Below are 20,018 nucleotides of genomic sequence, written 5' to 3' on the forward strand. Positions count from 1 at the left end.
CAGAGACATGTAAAGATGAGGGGAAGGATCCTGGTGATGCTTCTACAAGCCAAAGAACACCGGACGTTGCCAGCAAATCACCAGACGCTGGGGAGAAGGATGGGACAGACCTGGAAGGAACGAGCCCTGCTGACACCTTGATCTTGGACTTCTGGCCTCCAGAACCATGAGACAGCACATTTCTGTTCCTTAAGCCCCACCTCGTGTGGTACTTTGTTCCAGCACCAGAACAGACTGCCTAAGCTCTAAGGCGACCCCTCCTCTGGGGCAGTGGGTGGCCAGAGGCCAGGCTCTATAGTCAGACCGGGGCGGGGGGGGGGTCTCCCACTCAGCCTCCCCCTTACAAGCTTGTGAACTTGGGCAGGCTTCTTGACCTCCCCGTGCAAGGTTAACTCATTTGCAAAATGAAACTCATGATTATACTTCTGTTTACAGGCACTCTTTAAAGCAAAGATTAGATGGAGCCGAAATCAAGAGTTGGATGCTTAACCGATGGAGCCACCCAGGAGTCCCTGAGAGTCTGTGTTTCTAGTAAGCTCGCAGATGAGGCTGATGCCCGTTGGAAGACCGTATTTTGAGTAGCGTGTAGCAAGGACCAAGGTGAGTCACCTGGTCCCAACTAAGAAAATGAGACTATGTAAGAATAGCGTTTTTAAAAGGAGCTCTCTTTCCTCCTCACTTGGGCACATGGACGTCTGGTGAGGTCTCCACCATGTTTAAAGCAAGAGCAAAGTTGGCTATGGAGAAAAGGATGGGGAATTGAGCAGGGGTGGCTGCCCTACAGCGAGGAGGTGAGGTGGACAGATACAGATGGATGGACCTGACACCTGGGATTTGTCCTGCTCAGGAGGGAGGTGGTAGATAGATGAGATGTGGGAGGGGCAGGGTAGACAGGACGTGGGTCAGAACATGGGCCAGGCCCTCCTTCTGTGGAGCCCTTCACTGCCTGGAAGCCTCAGCCCCCGTCTTCTCAATTGGGCTCTTGGAGCAGATATGAAACTTCTCAGACCACCCATCCTAGTGGCAACCCCTCCCAATGGCCACTGTCACTCCCGCCTGCTTTATTTTCTTCCTGGCACTCGCCAGCAGCTAAAATGGCCTCGTCCTGTGCTCGCTTTGGCAGGCATGCATGCTAAAAGTAGAACCATACAGAGAAGATTTTCATGGCCCCTGCACAATAATGACCTGTGAATTCGTGAAGCTTCCGTTAAAAAAACGAAAAATAAGATAAGAAATAAAACGACCTCGTCACTTACTTGTCTACTTACTTATGCATGTCTGTTTTCTTCCACTCCGGAGGGCAGACTCTATGGGAGCAGCATTCGCTTCTGTATCCCGGTGCCTTGAACGGGGGATAGGCCCCTCCTTGGTCCTCAGTGAATATGTGAATGAATGAGTACACGGGCCCCTTCTAGACAGACTGACCAAGTTCACTGAATGTCTGTGCAGAGCCCTGGGCCAGGTCCTTTAGAAAGCGTGGGCTCCCTGCCTTCCAGTGATTTATAATCCACCTGAGGATATGAGGTACCCATGTGGACACCTGACTAGCAGCGTCAGATGGCGAGGTTTGGCTGAGCAAGGAGGTCTGCCTCTGGGGTCCGGTGGAGGTCATCAGAGCTGCCCTAGACCAGAGTACCTGGGGTCTTGTTCAAGTGCAGAGCTTGGGTCAGGGAACCGGGGTGGAGCCTGGTTGCTTCTTTGGGACGCTGGGGGGAGCTTCGTTATGATCTAGTGCTCAGTCCATGCTGACGCTGCTGGTCTTAGGACCCTAGAGCAAGGGTTGCTCGAAGCTGAGGCTTGGAGAAAGGTCTGGCAAGCAGAAGGCAGGGCGGCATTAGGGGTTGAGAAGGGGCAGAACTGCCGGGGTAGGAGGGACTGGGAATGCGCTCTGATGGCTGGAATGGTGAAATGGGAACAGGATGGAAAGACAAACCAGGAGCAGGGGGTGTGGGAAGGGCAGTAAGGGAAAGTCCCCCAGCCACCGTCACCACGGCATACACCCCTCTCTGCAATTTTTAGGAGGGGTTCCTAGAAGAATTGAGACACGGTCCCCGCCTTCCTCTGCTCTGTCAACGTTAGAACATGTTTTCAGAAATGTTGCAAGCCGGGATTGCCCAACAGGGTCTTGGGGGAGAGGCAGAGCAGGCTCTATGCCAGATGTTGCCGAAGGAAGAGTTTGCGGGCGGATGTTGTGCCTCGGCGGCTGCATGGCCAATCCTGACCACCTGGGATGGGCACGTTGGCTTCCGAGGAATACCCTTGCGCTTAGTTTTTGCAAACCGCGTTCACATCTGTTACCTCATTTTAGCCTTACTGTACCCCTATTGAAGTTGGGAGGGCCACTGCCCATTTCGCAGTTTTGGAAACCGAGGCTCAGAGAGAGAGGGGGTCAGGGCCAGCCCACTATCACTGGATGCAGAGCCCGAACTAAGACAGTCAGGGGAGGATTGCTCCCTGTTTCTTTCCCTTGCCTCCATGCTCACAGATGTGAATGTGTGCACAAGACCCGCAGCCTTCCACCAGAGACAGCCCTCCCCAGAAGTTGTGGACTGACAGTCTCTTGGTCAGCAGAGCTCTCTTGCTGTGACGGGATCCACTCTTGCCAAATGGCTGCTGGAATGCCAGAGTATTCTAGAATTTCCTGAGGGTGGGTTTGGCCTCCATCAGCCCCCCCGCCCTTCCCCCTTGGGAGAGAAAGGGGTGCAGCTGCGGAAACTGGCAGGACTTCCCACATTGCCTGGAGACTAAGGTCAGGGCCAATTTTATGCTCCTTCGTCCCCTATTATGACCTTTATTTCCCTGGCACACGGCAGCTGCTTGTGTCCAACGGAGGCGATGGGAAGTATTACATTGTTCGTAGCACTCCAGAGGAGTAGTAACACCATACCCACTGACTTGATTCTTCCCGATTCTAACAGCGGGTCCGTTGAAAGTGGTACAGGGCATTTGGGGCAAGTTTTCACTTGCTGTGATAGAGCGGGGACTTGCCTGCATTTCTAGATCCTTGCATGCTCATCAGTAACGCAGGGCCGATGGCTTTTTACCAAAAGAACTGAGGCAGCTCTCACACTTCACATCTAAAAGCCTGCTGTGCTGAGAATACAGGGGATTGGAAAGGAGCACTGTGGGTACCAGCCTGGATCAAAACCGTGCCTCTGGCGGGGACAGTGGCTTCCAGTTTGTTCCCTGCACTGAGCGCGGCTGGAGCGAGCGGGCCACTCCCACTGGCTGCTTCCCCACGCCTCCGTTGTACGCTTGCTCTGAGCGGGTGTAAAACAGAATTGAGGCAGAGGGGCTTGCTCGCTGCTGCTGGAATGTCCCCCCGAGGATGGCGTCTGGGGCACCCCTCTTCTCTGCCACCTTTCCCCTTTACGGAATTCCAGGGCTGCCTCAGGAGTGTGGCTTCAGGGTATGTTCACGGGCCTCTGAAGGTTCACACCATACACACCAGCGGCAAACAGCCCAGACCCCATCAGCCACTTCTCTTTGCAGACATCCGCTAGCAACCTTAATTGTTGCTCTCTTCCTACCCTTTTCCTCTCCAGCTCCTCTCCCCACGATTACACCCAGTCCCAGCCCAGGCCCTGAACTTGCCTCCCAGAGCATCCCTCTGCCTTCGAGCTGACAGAACTCACCCTCTTCAGAAGATTTCTCTCTCCTCTGCGAGTGCCCTTGAACCCATCACCGTATGTCTCCGAGTCAGATGCGGGGCATGGGGCATCCGGGGTTGGGTCTCAAAGCTGTGTGGCCTCAAAACCCAGCCTCTTCTAAAATCAGTGCAAGAGGGCTGTCTACAAACAGGTTCTGGGCCCTGACCAAGTGCCCTGGGTAGGATTCTGTGTGCCCCGTGGACCGTATTGCTCCCCTGGTCTTGAACTCGCCTGTTCCTTCTGCTGAGATGCTGTGTGGACATTGGAAACATCACACTGAGGCTCCATCATAGTTGCACCTCTGTGACAGCCTCTGCCCTAAGGAGGAGATGCTATCTATAGGGGAATTAATTGGTCATCAAATCTTAATCTTTCCAGTTCCCTGTGGTCATGGTCTGAGCCAGAACCGCCTCTGAATGCTCAGAATCAGGCAGCTTGCTCTGGGCCCAGGCTTTAAGGGCCCCGCTCCAGTTGTGCTCTGGCTGTATCTCTCTCCATGGGGAAGGGAGTGCCTGGGGCCAAGGGGATGTGGCCCCCAGAGCTCATCCCCTCCCAGGCATGTGCATGAAGCCTGTAGATGGGAGTGGGGAGAGAAGGGAAAGGGATGCAGGCCATGGGGCCTTCTTTCTCCTCTTCCTCTTGGAGCCTCCCATGTTAGGATCAGCCTGGTGCAGCCCTTTAGTTTTCACTGTCTTCCGGACAAATGAGCAACACTCAAGCTTCCTCCAGTGGAAGGAAGACCACTCCAGCCCTAGTTCTTAACAAAATGTAAATCGGGTCAGGTCCGTGCTTCTCATTCAAAGCTTTTGGAGGCTTTCTGACATACTCAAAACGAAATCCAAAGACCCCAAAGCTCTACCCAATCCTCCCCCTGAGCTTTTGTGCTTGGAAACCGGCCGCCATTTTGAACTCCAGCACCTTTGTTAGAGGGCCACATGGAGAGAGAGGCCCTGCGACCACACGGGGCTCTGGCTGCCTCTCCGATGCCTCATCCTGCCACCCTCCATGCCCTGCAGCCCTGCTCCCCCCGCCCAGTCACTGTGCTCCAGCCACACAGCCCCCATGGGCCTTTCAGCAACATCCAACCTCATCCCTGCCTCACACCGTTGCTCTTACAGTTGCCTCGTTAGTCACATTTCTGCAGGTCCTCTCATCCCAGATCCCCTCCCTGCCCTATAGCCCTATAATGACTGGGGCCCCTTTCTCTGTAAGCTTTGTTTTCTGTCCTACGCAAAGTTATATTGCGAATATTTTGTTCTCAGGGCCTAGGACCGTGCCTGGGACTTATAAAGTCCCAGGTAAGTACTTTTAGAATGAATGAGTGAGTGAATCCCAGCCCTCATGTTCCTTCATCGCCTTTATACCGTTTTTCTGCAAAAACAAACATCTCTGCCACACATCTGTTTACAGATACCTTTGCAGATTTGGGGAAACTAAGTGTCCATAGTGGATACGGTAACGGAGCCCTGCTCCCATTCTCTGCTTCTCTTTTCCCATGTGGGGCGTGGGGAGCTCCCACTGACCACTATCTTTCTTTCCTAGGTTACTACACAGCCTCAGGCAGACAGTGCTTGCCTGCAGTCGGCCTCTGGTTATCACTGGACGCCAAATCCTGCGGGAGGCCGACTCCAGCCTGCTGTGAAGACGGCCAAACCTTTCCCTTTCCTTTGCTGGGCCTGTGCTAGTCCCCACCGAGAATCAGCACACTAAACAGCTTCCCATTATCTCATTTGGGACTTCCCCCTGGGACTGTTGTTATCAGGCTTGAGCAATTGCTTTCATGCTGCAAACTGCTTTTGTTCACTTTTGCACTAGGGAGAATTTTCCATTCTTGGCAGGATGGTGCTGGTCAGTGTGCGTCCTTTGATAGCACTCTTGGGTGGTTGAGAACAAGCTACGAATCTTCAGGGTCTGGAGAAATAAGAAAGTGGTGCTTTCAAGCTGTGAAGTGTGGAGGTAGTTTATTCTACCGCAATATGAAATTGAAATAACCCCAACGCTTGTTTGCACATAGCTCTTGTCTGCATATTCTAACTGGGGAAAATATTTCCATGGGCCTGACCCACCCTTGACCACATAAAGCAGGAAGAGCTCTCTTTCCCTTTCGGCAGGGGCCATGGATCCGCATCGGTACTAGATTCCCCTGAATAAAATGGAAAACACAAATAACAGTAGCGGAAACAAGATACGGTTTCCCCCTCTCTCTTATAAAAGAAATCTAGGGATAAGCAGTACCAGGGCCGCTGTGGTGAGTGCCTGTAGCTGTTTGTTCTACTATCTTAGTGTTTGGCTTCTACCCTCAAGATCACCTCACAGTCCAGGATGGCTGCTGGAGCTCCAGCCATTAGACCTACATTCCAAGTGGTAGGAAAAGGAATGACAGAGGGCAAAGAAGCACACCACCCAGCCAAATCAGCATCCTTTACATAGCCTTTGGTCTCATTAGCCAAAACATATTGATCACAGGGCTAAACCTAGCTGCAAGGGATGCTGGGGAATGTAATCTCATGGCTCAGCCCCCTGTAGCCCTAAATAAAACCAGGATTCTGGTGCCAAGGAAGAAGGGGTGGTAATAAGCGGCCAAGTGAGGATGAAGTTCTGATAGAGCAAGAGGAGGAAAAGAACAGCAAAGTAGAGGGGACCTTGTCCCAAACGGCTGCAGAAATAAGCTGGAACCTCGGAGCTCTCTGCTCCCTCCCACCCTGTGGGCTCTGCGAAGCCTGCCTCCCTGGTCTGCTTGTTTAGCCTCCTTCCTTCTCAACGGTGTCCCGCAGGGACTTCCTGCCATTCTAGCTGCTCCCAAGGAAGCAGGTGCTGCCCTGCGGGGTTCTTGCTCCTGTGGGCCAGGCTACGTCTTTGTCTTGGGTCATATCAGCCTCTCAGCTGCACCTGCTAAGGAAAGGGGCCCCAGCCTTGCAACAGCCTCTCTAGTGCCTTGATTTTGTCTTGATTTTGATACACGTGTGCATGTGCAAGTGTTGGGCTCCTTGTGTGACGTTCTAGGGAAACCACAGGGCAAGGCCACAAGCTGCAAGACTCCCCCTGAAGTGAGTTACCCCCCTATTCTTAAACTTCCTGGGCTATTGCTTCTTAGATGGGACACGGGGAGGCAGAGGTGGCTTTGAACAGGAGAGGGTCTCTCTCTCTCTCCCTCTCTCTCTCTCTCGACCTGGTTCCCTTAGATGTTGAGGGATCTACATGGCCTGGAAGGAGCTTCTAGAAGAAGAAGAAAGACGGTGTCCACCCTCACCCCCGGACGTGGCCTCAGAAAAGCCAGGAAGGCACCCTATTCAGGACCCAAGTTGAGTACGATAAACCGTATGCTGCTTATTTTCTTTCCTCCTTCTGGTATCCTCAGGCTTCTAGTAAAATCTGCTTGAAAGGCCCCACGTGGCCTCTGCCATTGGGTGGGAACGAACAGAAGACTGTGTGGCCCTCAGTCAGGCAAACGTGTGAGCAGAGGAAGGTATGGTCTCTGCTCTGCTCCCAGCTTCTCTGGATGGTGAGCGGTGGGAGGGCAAGTCTCTGCTCTTGATGTCCAGCACCTGCCTCTGCAAGGACCACCCATTCCCCCAGGCTTTGCCACCCATGGCTTGACCTCATGGCCTTCACTCAACAGGCTCGTGTGGAGGGCCTCGTGTGACCCCGTGCATCCTCTTCCGTATATGTAATCGAACCGCACACGCGGGAATTTGTGGGGTCATTGCCGACGTCACAAAATTAAGGTCCTAGTAATAACACTTTTTGCATCTTGGTCTTCTCTCCCATCCCGCTAGAATCCTGCCAAGTCACGGGCAGGGCTAGGACTCACCGGCTTGAGTCACGTGGCAGTCGGTCACCTGAAAGGGGAGGGAGGAAAAGGGAGGGAGAGGGGGCCATTCCGGCCAAGGAAACAGATTCTTCTCACAGGCTAACCCCACACATGCATGAAGGGAATGCCCAGGGAGCTTGTCAAGCCCAGCCCAGGGACCTCTGCCCAAATCTGGAAAAGGGAAGGAGTAGGGACTGTACCCCATGCTGTTCCGGGGGTGGCGACTGGGGGCAGAGGGCCGGAGGCTGCTGCCGCCTGCCCGCGAGGCCATCAGGAGGCCAAGGACTGCCCTCTTTTCAGGGACATCTCTGGCTGTCTACAAGACAAGACAGTCCTACAAGACAGTCCACCTTCTCCGAGCCACCAGGACCGTTGATTCCCGAGGGGAACACGGCCAGACCCCCCAGGATGGCCAGGACCGCCAAGGGTAATGAAACTTCTGCCCAGACATGAATAGATGTAAAGTGACCCACCAGGGGGATAAAACTTCCCTCTCTTTACTGTGGATCGTTTCGGGGAACCCAGCGTTATCTTGAGAACGGCGATTTCATTTAAATGCCAACTTTGGTTGCTAGAAAGAAAGATGCAAGGCATGGGGCATGTGGGTGGTGGGGGGCATGAGTGAACATGTGCCCTGAGCAGTTAGACCCAGCCGGGCCCCATGCTAAGCCTTTTACCCAGGTGGCCTCATTTCATTTAACAGCCCCACGAGGTTGGTGGTGGTATTATTATTCCTCCTTTCTCAGGTGGAAAAACAGGCTCAGAGAAGTGAGTTGCCCCCAGCAAGTCTGACTCACGGGAAGGACTTGATCTTTTAACAGTATCGTCCAGCCCTGGAGACAGAAGAGGCTCCCGGGCCACAGCTGGGCCCGATGCCATGAGCTCCCACCCCTTTCCTAGAAAGAAGACCAGGGAGGGACCCTGTTTTCTGGAAATGGCGTCAAACTCAAAGTGAAGAGACTGTCCCCGGCTCTGCCTTGCCCGTGACCTCTCTGGGCCTCCGTGTGCCTACCTGTGAAATGAAGGGCTGCCCTGGGATCCTTCAGGGGTCTTTCTACTTGATGGATCTCTGATAAACTCGTTCACACACAGAGGTGACAACTGAGAAGTCTCCTCGTATTTTTTTTTTTTCCTACAAACCTTTGCAGTTCAGCTCTATGGATACTGGAGACAAGCAAGGAAATAGAAAGTTGGGAAATTATTGGTTGGGAGGCAGATGGATGGAGGCCCTTCAGGTAACCTCATGCAGGGGGCTGCCCAGCTTCCTTTCACGTGTCTAAGAGATTTGTAGACATTACGAAGGTTAAACATGGCTAGAGGGTGATCGCTCTTATTAACGGTAAAGACAAAATGGCTTTACAAATCTCTTACACCTTTGGAATATGCCTGAAAACCGAATGGCACAGTTTGTCAAGTGTCCCCGGTGCAGATAAGAAAGTATGGGACAGTGTAGAATTATGTGGGATGGTATAGAACAGAATAGAACAGTGTAGAACACTCTGGAACAGTCTGGAAGAGTAGAGGACTGGGCCAGTCCGGGGGCCGAGGCTCCTGTCCTTCTCTTGGATCGGCCATGTGACCTTCGGAATCTCCCGACCCCGTGTGCCTTGATTTCCTCCCCTGCATGCTGGAGTGATGGTAACCTCACCTGCTGACCTCATGGAGGCAAAGGTCACAATGATGGGAAACGCTGACAGAGCATTCAGAGAGGCCTGCCTTGTTGGAAGGGGTTTGTGTTCTCAAAAAAAAGGACACCAAATCCTCCTTTACACACAGAGGGTTTCTTCTAGGGTAATTATTTAATTCACGAGAACCCTCTCAACAGAAATAGGTACTTGGATTGACAGCCCGTCTATTTTCCTTCGTTCTAGGAGAGTGGCTATCCAAGACTGACTTATCCAAGACAAGAAACTCATTGGAGGCACCAGAGGTGGCATTCTTAAATTGTTCTCATCGATAGATTCTGACAGTTTTTGGCTTGCAGCGGGCGGAGGGGGGCGCAGAGTGAAGTGATACCCTCCACACCGCTCTCGTGACAGCTGCTTCACGTTTATTCGTTCTCGGAAACAACTTTGGATAAAATGAAAATCAACTTTTGTTTTGTTTTCATCTGTGTGGAGACAACTTCCCACCCACGGGTCCATCGTGCAGCAAATGTGTTTCTGCCTAGGAGGAAGAACCAATAAAAACGCGACCCTTCGTAAGGTTGGTTCAGCGTTGGCTGATTATGAAGGCATTGCATGTGCCTTATGGATGCTCATCCTTGTGACACCTGGGAAAGGTGGGAGTTTTCCAGAAGTTGAGATTAAGTAGTGGGTGCCAGGTACAACTGGACGGTGGTGGTTAGCATCCAGGGTAGGATCTGCCTGACTCTGAGATCCAAACGCTTCCTTACTCTTTGCCATTCACTTGGAATCAGAGCGTCAACCCTGGGCCGACGCAGGTGGACCTCTCTCCTGGGGGCCTTAATGCCAAAGCTGTCTAGTTATTGGAAACATTGCCCTGACGCCTGGTTGATAGTATGCCTTTCTTCAGAGATCCAGACTGGAGATTCCTGGATTCCCTACACCCTGTTCTAAAAGGGGGAAAGAAAGCTTGCCAAGGATGGGTGGGAGCTCTCCAGCCTCCGTGGGGCTGAACTGAGGACCGGGCATCACAAGCCGGCCTCAAACCATCTTACTGCTTATGGAGCCATCAGAGGGGTTGTGTGCCCCCCTACCTCATCCCCTCATTGGAGTCCTGGGCTGGGCCCTGGGGGTCCTGGATTCCAGACTTCGGTTTGCCACCACTACCTGGGTGATCCCAAGTCATCACACCTCTTGGGTCGATGCTTCAAGGGGTTCAGCTGTCCTCTTAGGTGGGTCAGGTTCTCACTCTTCAAAATAGGCATATTTTTGGAGACTTCAGGCTCCCCCAGACTAGACCCTGTGTAACCGTAGGAGATGAAAACAGACTGTCCCTCTCCATCCGAAACTGATTTCACGATATCTTAGAGGTCACCGTGGATGCTTGGTGGGGGCCACCTACAAGATCGCCCGCCATAATGGCTTGCTCTTTAGCAGCTGATGAAAAGTCAGAGAGTTTCGTATTTTCACAGCGTCCACAAACCCCAATATCTCGTCAGTCTGGGGTTGGGGGTTAGAGCAAATGGTGCTTTCTCATTCTCTCTGAAACAGCGTGTTACGGATGGAATCGTGCCCCTCCAAAAATGATATGTTGAAGTCATCACCCCCGGGACCTCAGAGTGGGACCTTATTTGGAGATTGTGTCTTTACAGAGGTAGACGAGTGAAAGGGGGCCATTATGAGGGGTTTGAATGCAGCGTCCTTACACGAATGGGGAACAGGGACTCAGATAGATGCACAGAGAAAGGGAAGACAATGTGAAGACAGGGGGAAGCCAGCCATCCACCAGGCAAAGGGCGAGGCTGGGAACAGGCTCTCCCTCGCAGCCCTCAGAAGACACCATCACCTCAGACTTCCGGCCTCCACAACTGTGAGACAATGCATTTCTCTTGTTCACGCCTCCCCACTTTGTGGCACTTGGTTGGGGCAGCCCTCGTGCACTAATACGTGGCGTGAGATGGTTTGTCGGCGAAAAGAAATCGAACGTGATTCTAAGAGGGGGTAGTGCCCCATGCTCATGTGGCCGAGTACAGAGGGCACATGACACTGGGGACCCAGGGACATTCCACCCCCCCTCCCCAGTTTCCTTTCCTGCTTTTTTCAAAGAGAAGGTGAGACACAGGCTAAGGCTTTTCCCCACTTGGTAGTGCCTCCCGCTTTCATTAATTTGAAGTTATATTTAAACATCGAGATGTTAAGAATTTAAGTTGCCTTTATTTTTTTTTAAATGTTTATTTATTTTGAGAGAGAGGGCATGAGTGGCAGAGGGGCAGAGAGAGAGAGGGAGAGAGCGAATCCCAAGCAGGCTCTGTGCCCAGCACAGAGCCCAGTGCAGGGCTCAATCTCATGACCGTGAGATCACAACCTGAGCCGAAATAAAGGGTCGACACTTAACGGAGCCATTAGCCGAGTCTCACCGAGCCTAGGATTGCTTGATCCGGGTCGGGAACTGTCTGGAACCGCCCAAAAGATAACCTGCTTTTCCGCCGCTGGAGTTTGCGACTCCCCAGCCACATCGTTCTTTGTGTTAAAAAACTAGGGTGCATCCGGCCCAGCAGACGCAGACCCACCCTGTTCCCGAGGAGAAAGCCAGCCCTGGCCTGGCAGTTGCAGGTGACGGTCCTGACCAGTCCGGGAGCCGATGAGAAGTTCATAGGCTGTTAATAAACTGGAACCAATCGGTGAATGCAAGCTGACCGTGCCGGCGGCCGGCTGGGGCCACAGGTCCTTGGGAGAACCCACACTTGTGTTGTGTTTATCTGCATATGGGCAGAAGCATGAAAGCCCCCGGCCCCTCTTGGTGTTTGTTACAGTGAATAGACATATGTCCCTCACACTAGCACGGGGAATATCTAATTAAGCTACACAATGATGGCTTATGCCCGGGGCTGTCACAAACAAGGCTCTGTCACTCTCCTCGGAGAACCACAAAATGGGAATTTGCTTTTAGGGCATGATAATGAATAAATTTGAAATATATTAAAATTGATTTAGATCCCACACACCTCCCCTTAAGACAAAACAACGCTAACAAATGCTATTTTCACAAAAAAAATATTTTAAATCGCACGGGGGTGGGGGGGGTGGGGGACAAGGGGCTGGGAGGGGTCGTGGTGAAGGAAAGCTCCGGTGAGAGGCTGACTGGTTGAGGACAGTGGTCGGTGTAACTTGCTTTCCCGTTGCTTTCCGTGAACGAGTTAGGTCTCACGGACGGTAGGTTGTGTTTTGCTCCCACATTAATTAACAGAAATGATTGGCATATCCTGCCTGGGAGCCAAAATGTTTGAGTTTTTAAAGGGCTGAATATGTTTTTCTTAGTGTTAGCCTTCCCTTCCCTTACTTTTTGCTATGGATGGGACTCACAAGCAGTTTTTATTTTCTTTACCGCTGAGTCGTTTGAGTACAGCCAACGGAAGGACCGTATCCTGGCGAAGACTCGTGTTGCGGCTTTAAAATGGACTAATTTTTAAGAGAAGAACGTTCTTATTTTGGTCGAGCACCCAAGAAATGATTTTCCCTGCCTTCCTGCTGCCAGGACCGGGAAGAAACTTTGTCCCCAGCGGGGGAAGCAGGAAGACGGGGAGGAGTCACAGGGCCGGAAGGTGGAAAACTTGAAAACCACCTCAGAGAGTCTTTTGTGACCGAGAGCAGGACCGGCTACGTAATTTACAGGTCTCAGCACAAAATGAAAATATGCACCCCCCCCCTTGTTTAAAAATCATTAAGAATTATGGGCATGCCTGGGTGGCTCAGTCGGTGAAGTGGCCGATTCCCTAGCGGCTCAGGTCGTGATCTTGAGGTCGTGAGATCGAGCCCCATATCAGGTTCAGCTCTGACAGTGTGGAGCCTGCTTGGGATTCTCTCTCTCTCCCTCTCTGTCTGACCCTCATTCTCTCTCTGTCTCAGAATAAATACATAAATAAATAATCATTAAGGATTTCAAGACAGTGATAGCAGAGCCTGAAACTAAGTGGGGGGCTCTCCTAAACCCGGGCCCCGTGGGACTGACTACACAGATTGCACACCCACGAAACCAGTTCTGCCAAGAACCATTTTTTTTGTCCGCAACAAGAAGAAAGGGAAAGAGAGGTAGGAGTCGAGAGGAGATATTAAATCCTAAGTTTTAAAAACTTTTATTAAAATTTTTTTTAATGTTTATTTTTTTTGAGACAGAGAGAGAGTGAGCCTGAGAGCGCGTGAGTGGGGGAGGGGCAGAGAGACAGGGAGACGCAGAATCCAAAACAGGCTCCAGGCTCCGAGCCATCAGCCCAGAGCCCGATGCAGGGCTCGAACTCACGGACCGCGAGATCATGACCTGAGCCGAAGTCGGACACTCAACCGACTGAGCCACCCAGATGCCCCTAAATCCTAATTTTTTTTAACGTTTATTTATTTTTGAGACAGAGAGAGACAGAGCATGAATGGGGGAGGGGCAGAGAGAGAGGGAGACACAGAATCGGAAGCAGGCTCCAGGCTCCGAGCCATCAGCCCAGAGCCCGACGCGGGGCTCGAACTCACGGACCGCGAGATCGTGACCTGAGTCAAAGTCGGACACTCAACCGACTGAGCCACCCAGGCGCCCCTAAATCCTAATGTTTATATAGCCCATGAACCCAGAGAAAGTCTTCAGCTGATAAAAAAAATGGAAAATGGAGCCCCAGTGAATTTTGTTCATCCTCACTGGATGAGTTTGGGGAGCACGGCAAGACTGCCTACAGAGATATTGTGTGCTTTTCTCGCTCCAGATCTGACCGGCCTTTTCTTTCCACCCCAGATTCTGTCAGTTCAGAGAACTAGATCCTCCTAGAAACTACACACCTGACGAACCCATCAGAATTTGGGAGACAGAAGTAAAGACGGAGACATCCTGCCTCCTCTACAACACAGAAAGTACACATCTTGAGTCGTGTTCGTCCAGGTGTCAAGACCCATGGCTGTAACCAGCTCTTGCCTGGCTGAGCAGGTGGGGTGCCGTGGCTTGTCTGTGTTGCGTTTGCTGCATCCGCGTGACACACACAGAGAAGAGGTGGCCGCGAGGTCCCTGCTCCTCTGACTCGGACCCCTGCCCGCCCCACTCTCTGTGGGCCCCTTTGTGCTGGAAGGCACCCTCTCTTGGCTCTGCCCACGAGCTCACGTCCATGGGAGAATGGGTTTGTTTTCTGCAGGGCAGGGGTGTTGGAAGCAACCTGGCATATATTTGTTTTAATTGTGGTTAAAAAACCACATAACATAAAATGTACTCTCTTCACCATGTTTAAGTATACAATTCAGTAGCGTTAACTATGTTCGTATCGTACAACAGATCACTAGAACCTTCTCACATTTGTGGGGTTTTTATGCCAGTCCCCATGACCCCACAGACCTTGCACAGCAGACACCCAGAGGGGAAGAGGCTATAAATACGGAAGACACTTAATAAATGTCCTTAGATGAACAGGGCCACACTAAGCTGTGTAACTCAGGCCTCGTTTATGACGAAGCCAATTCCCTTGGCCCCAGACAAAGTTTGTGACGTGATTTTGTTGTTTCTTAGTGATTGTCCATTTACAAAAAACAAAAAACAAAACTTGGCAGTCTTTGGATTCTTTACTCTGATTTTTCAGGCAACTCTGAATTTGAATTTCTAAACAATCTCCTAAACGTGTCATATAGAAACCTTAAAACTCACAGAGCCTTAGCAACCTCTCAGCTAGCCCAGGGCTTACTTAGTTCAGTGCCTGGTATACAATAGATGCTTCACAAATATTTGATGAACGAATGAGTGACAGAATGGGGTTTCTGTATTAACGAGGAGAAGGAAGGATAAAGGAGATCAATGTGTGGGATCTCTAAACCTCTCTTACGCCAGTGGCCTCAGCCCTTTGCCAGAGATCCTGGTCCATGCAAAGCTGCTGGGGCATCAGGGGCAGTATGCAGGGACAGCAGGAAGGACAGAGGGTGATCCCAGGACCAGGTGACCAGAGACCCCTGACCTGGGAGGATTCACCTTTGGAAAGAAAGGCAAGAATCTTTCTGGAAACAGAAGAGGTGGGACCACCTGGGGAGGACCCAGGTGAGAGTGGGGCAGCTAGAGAGGAGGCCAGTGTTGCTTAAAAGCAGCTGAGGGTCGGGTGCCAGATGAGGAAGGAGGTTGGGTAACGATTCAGGCGGGGTGGGTAGGGGCTGCAAAGCCTCCTGGGAGGAAGTGTTGCAGGGAGGGCAGAAATCGACAGTGGCCTGGCTTGGGGGCATCTGGAAAGAAATCAGGAGGTGGGGGTGGGGCAGCATTATGAACAAAGCAGGGACAGGCACCAGAGCATCTGGGAACACGAACCTGTTGGCCTCTTTGGGCCAAAATAGAGCGGGACTTGGATGTTTACACACATCCTTTCCAAAAAAAATGAGAATAGAGCCTAAAATCATTTGCAAGAAAACCCTACGATGGCAGCCTAGAAGGCACGAGGTTTGGGCAAAAGAGCACCCCTTACTTATTCAGAAACAGTGTGGCCGTAGCTGGGGCGGCTTCTGCGGCTGAGGCCAAAAGCAATGCAGGAAGAGGCAAAACTCCAACATTGGCAAATTGTCATGTTTTTTGTTATTGTTGTTGTTGTTGCTTGTTTGTTACGGTTCCTCTGCACTAAGGACAAATGGTCCAGGTCCAATGACGGAACAGAAGCTGCTTCTATTTCTTCTAGATGAGTAGGTTGGTAACAGTGGAGCGACTCACAAGGTAGGGAAGCTTCATTGTGTCCTTACACCCCCCAGGACCCGGTGAGGGACATAGGACCCAGCCAAGGAGAGGTATTCAGGCCATACTTGCTTGCCACGGCCGTGGGATTTCCGAGCACATCACTGGTCAAGAAAGTTTGAAAGAACACTTGGAAAGTCGCCTGCTAAGTGAATTGACAATATGTGCCCATGGGCAAAGCATGTCCTTTCCTGGGCCTCAGTTTCTTCATCTTTGAGATGGGGTCACTGGAGCAGCCCAGTGGATCAGAGTCACCGGGTGATTACAAACATACCCATTCGGGGACCCAGCCCCTGGCGGTGCTGACTCATTAGATTGGGGTCCGGCCCAGCACGGGTGTTCGGAACAAACCAACCAACCACCCAGATGATTTTGCTGCACAGCCTGACGACATTTGCGAGGGACGACATTAGGGGGCAACCTGTCTTACTTCACAGGTCGCGTTGACTTTCCTCTTTCCGTCGTCAGAAGGACGGGGGAGTTCTCTGAGCAGAGCACACCCAAGTGTGCACTAACTTTTACCCTCCCCCAATGCCATGCCCAAATCCAGTCATTTTTCAGGACCAGTTTGAATCCTTCCTGAAGCCTCCCCACCTTTCGGACCCGTGGCCCGATCTTTCTTTTTCCGTCTCCTAGAGCATCCGCAGCATATCAGGTGTCTCATGCGGGTAGAGCAGCATTATTCAGTGTCATCATGCACCCTGCTGTCTCTTCCCAGAAGGGCATGGACCTTTTGGGGGGACCCTTGTCTGCTCCCTGCCCCGACACCATGATTGCTGACTGTAGTCGGGCTGCTCTGAGGCGGTGGTGGCCGGGTCAGCCACCATCACAGGATGGCTAATCATCACTTTGCTTGTGTGGGTTCAGCTCAGTTAGCGTCTGGTCCCCCCCGGTTTCCGGGGCGGGGAGCGGCATGAAACATTTTATTCATTTTAGTCACCTTCATGCAAATCTCCTGTGCATTTCTTCCTCGCGACTTCATTAGCCTGGAGGTCAGGGTGAGGTTCGTCCCACGACTTGATTAGATTTCTCAAATTGTCGGTATTTTTGGAAGCTTTCTGCTCTGATCTGGAAGAGACTCTGCGACAACCAACTCTCCTGGTAAGGGTCCCATTGTTAACAATGACCCATTGTTAGTTATAAACTCTCACCCCAGAAAACAAAATGGAAAGGAATGAACGCTCTGAATGAGGAACATACATATGGAGAAAGGCGGGGATGGAGTTGGGGGGGGGGGGGACAGCACCATATGCCAGATGGAGAACGCCTGCTTCTACTGTATCACGTTTCCTTGTTTTCCAGTCTCCTGATCTCTGCCGTCTCCTCTGTTATTGTCTTGTAGTCCTTTTAAAAAATCATAGTAAGTGTCAGCTATTATGTTGACACGACCGGGCAGGAGAACGCCTGCCTGAGAAGTTTCAGAGAGAGAAATACTCTGCATGCCGTCTCGCATGTTTCTGAATCTGGCGCCTACCCTCCCTTTCTCGAAAGAGTTGCCCTGAATTTCGAAGCGACTCAGCCAGGTGTACTGGCAGTGCCTCTAAGTAAAGCTCTGTTTTATCCATTGGCTCCGATAAGGGCCCTTCTGGATGTTTATGGTGCGGATTAAGAGCAACCGGGCTCTATTTCAGAAATGAGGCTTTTCCAGCTTGTTGGCGGCTCTGAAATAGGCGTGAGGCAGGAGTCTCTATCCGCACAGATGCGCCTGGGCAGAGACTCCTGTCACTGATTTTGCCCTCACTTTTCCCTTGAACTCTCAGTAAGTCAGCACCATAAGTCACGGTGGGAAACAGAGTGTGTCTTACTAAGATTTTAAGGGGCGGTGGGGGGGGTGGGGGTGGGGGTTGTTCTCTTGTCACTTGGTCAAACAGATCCGTCCCTGCGCTGAGCAGCCTTTGTGGCCCTCCTTTCTCTCTCCATCCCTTTTCAGGGGAAACTGTCATCTGTTATGCTTTAATTATGTGTCTCTGAGGATGTGTCAGCCCGTTGCTACTCTCAGGGATTTTAATACTTCCTCCCAGTGTACCGTGCACATCTGATTTCCCCCCTAATCTCATAAATCTCCTTCCACCAAATATTAATCCAGTGGTGATTAGCCTTCTCCGTGCCCACCTCTCACAACAGTGGAATTTTTGTACGGCATGTTCCATGGGAGCAGTGTCGGTAACTGCTTTGAGCAAGTCCTTGGTCAACACTGTTGAAAATAATCATCAACTAAGGGCAATGGTATCCTGGATTGGAGACCCTCCACTCCTTGGAACAGACAGAGGACATTAGTGGAAAAGCGGAAGAAACCCAGACAGAAGCTGTGGCTCTGTTAATATGTGTAGCAACGTTAATTTCTTACTTGTGCCAAATGCTCCAAGGGACTGTAAGATATTAACATCCAAGGAAGCGGGGTGAAGGGCACGTAGTAACTCTCTGCCCCATCGTGGCAGCTTTCCTGTGAATCTGAAATTATTTCAAAGTGAAAAGTCGACTTAAAAATCAGTATTTTTAAGTAACAGAAAATATAGCGGGAACATGTATACTTCTCACTATGCCAGTACAGCATCATCTCTGTAAGTCTGGGATCTTAAATCCCACGTCTGCATGATCTCTGGGCTTCTGTTTCCTCAGCAGTAAAACAGACGTAAGAAGAGTCCTAGAATCAGTACAGCTGGAAATTGTTCATGAGCCTGGCACATGCTCAGAGCCCAATCAATGTGAACATTTCTTCTTGAAATTTCACTAAATTCAGTCTATACTTGCTGAGTCATATCCCTGTGGGCTGTCTTTTCATTGGAAACAGTTCCCATGTAGGAAACCAAACCAATCAAGCTCCTTACATGTTTGCATCTACCTTCCTTGGTTTCAAAAAATGTTCCAGAGACATCTAAGCCAAGTCACATACCTTTCAATCTTCTCATTTCTCATGGTTCGGGGGGGCAAAGTCTGTCACTGATAGGGAATTCTAAATAAGAAAGAGGTTTAGCACAGTGAAGGGTTCAGATCCAAAGGCTCGTGTGGCTTTTTCCTTCTCTGCTTTGCTATCTGAGCTCCCAATGTGAGTGCTAAATGGAAGAACAGGGGTTCCCAACTGGGGGCAATTTTGTCCCCCAGAGACCATTTGGCGATGTCTGGAGGCGTTTTTGGTTGTCCAACTGGGAGCGGGGTGCTCTTGGCATCTCATGCCCAGAGCCCAGTGATAGTAATAAACATTCTACAATGGACACGACAGCCCCCATGACAAATAATTATCCAGCCTGAAGTATAACAGCAGTACCCTGAGAAACCCCGAGTAGAGTAGCTAACCATTTTAATGAGCCAATAGCACTTTCCCAGTTGAGGTTGTATGAAGTCGGTCTCCCCTCCACAAAGAATGTGTTTCCCTGTGGTAGATCCTGGGAAAAACAAAGAACTTTCCAGATGGTCATCAAAGACCATGGGAAAGTTTTTGTTGATGGTAGGTATACCTTCTGAAACAGACTTTGGAACCCAAGTCTTCAAATATTCTAGTGAGGGAAGAAATGTAGGCAATGCAACGAGGGTGTCAGCAAAGGAAACACTATGTGCTTTTCTTGACTACTCGTAAGTTATCAGTGCTAGTGATTTAGGCGGGAGGCTAAAAATGAAGAGGGAAATGAGTTTTATGAAGAGGATGGAAAAAGCCAACAGCGTTGTGGGTGTGGTAGGTGGGTTTGGGAGGAGGTGAAGAATAAAGCATGGTGATGCCAGATGGCTGTCTTGAAAGTCCATAACAGATTGGCCAACATGGCCAGCCCTGCGATCCTTCCAGAGTTTAATAATCTTGAGTGGCACGGAATGATGGTTTTCCTTGCTAATAGAGTCAATGCAAATAATGTTTTATGGTAAAAGACATACTTCTGACTTTGAGGAAATCCTCTGCATTTGGGGCCTGGCCATATTGTATTAGTCTAGGCAACAGAAATACAATCTGATGATGTACCTGGTGAAGCCTGGACTCCTAGAGCATTCTGCAGCCTCTTTCTAGACCTAACCTCTCTAGTACAGTAGCCACTAGCCACATGTAGCTATTTAAATGAAAATAAATTAAAACTCAATAAAATTTAAAATCCCTTTTCTCAGTCACACTGGCCACATTTCAAGTGCTCAATGGCCACACACAGCTAGTGGCTACCATACTGGATAACGTAACTATAGAACATTTCCGTCACTGCAGAAATTTCTACTGGACAGAGTTG

At 50.8% G+C, this 20,018-nt stretch overlaps 1 non-coding gene across 1 annotated transcript; it reads left to right on the forward strand.

The window, feature by feature from the left end:
* The first annotated feature begins 1,107 nt into the window (after positions 1 to 1,107).
* LOC122230833 lies at positions 1,108 to 1,215 on the forward strand. The gene has a single exon (XR_006207915.1). It is a non-coding gene; the product is annotated as a U6 spliceosomal RNA (small nuclear RNA).
* The last annotated feature ends 18,803 nt before the right edge of the window (positions 1,216 to 20,018 follow it).

This window comes from Panthera tigris, chromosome C2 (genome assembly GCF_018350195.1).
Source record: "Panthera tigris isolate Pti1 chromosome C2, P.tigris_Pti1_mat1.1, whole genome shotgun sequence".
Lineage (NCBI taxonomy): Eukaryota > Metazoa > Chordata > Mammalia > Carnivora > Felidae > Panthera > Panthera tigris.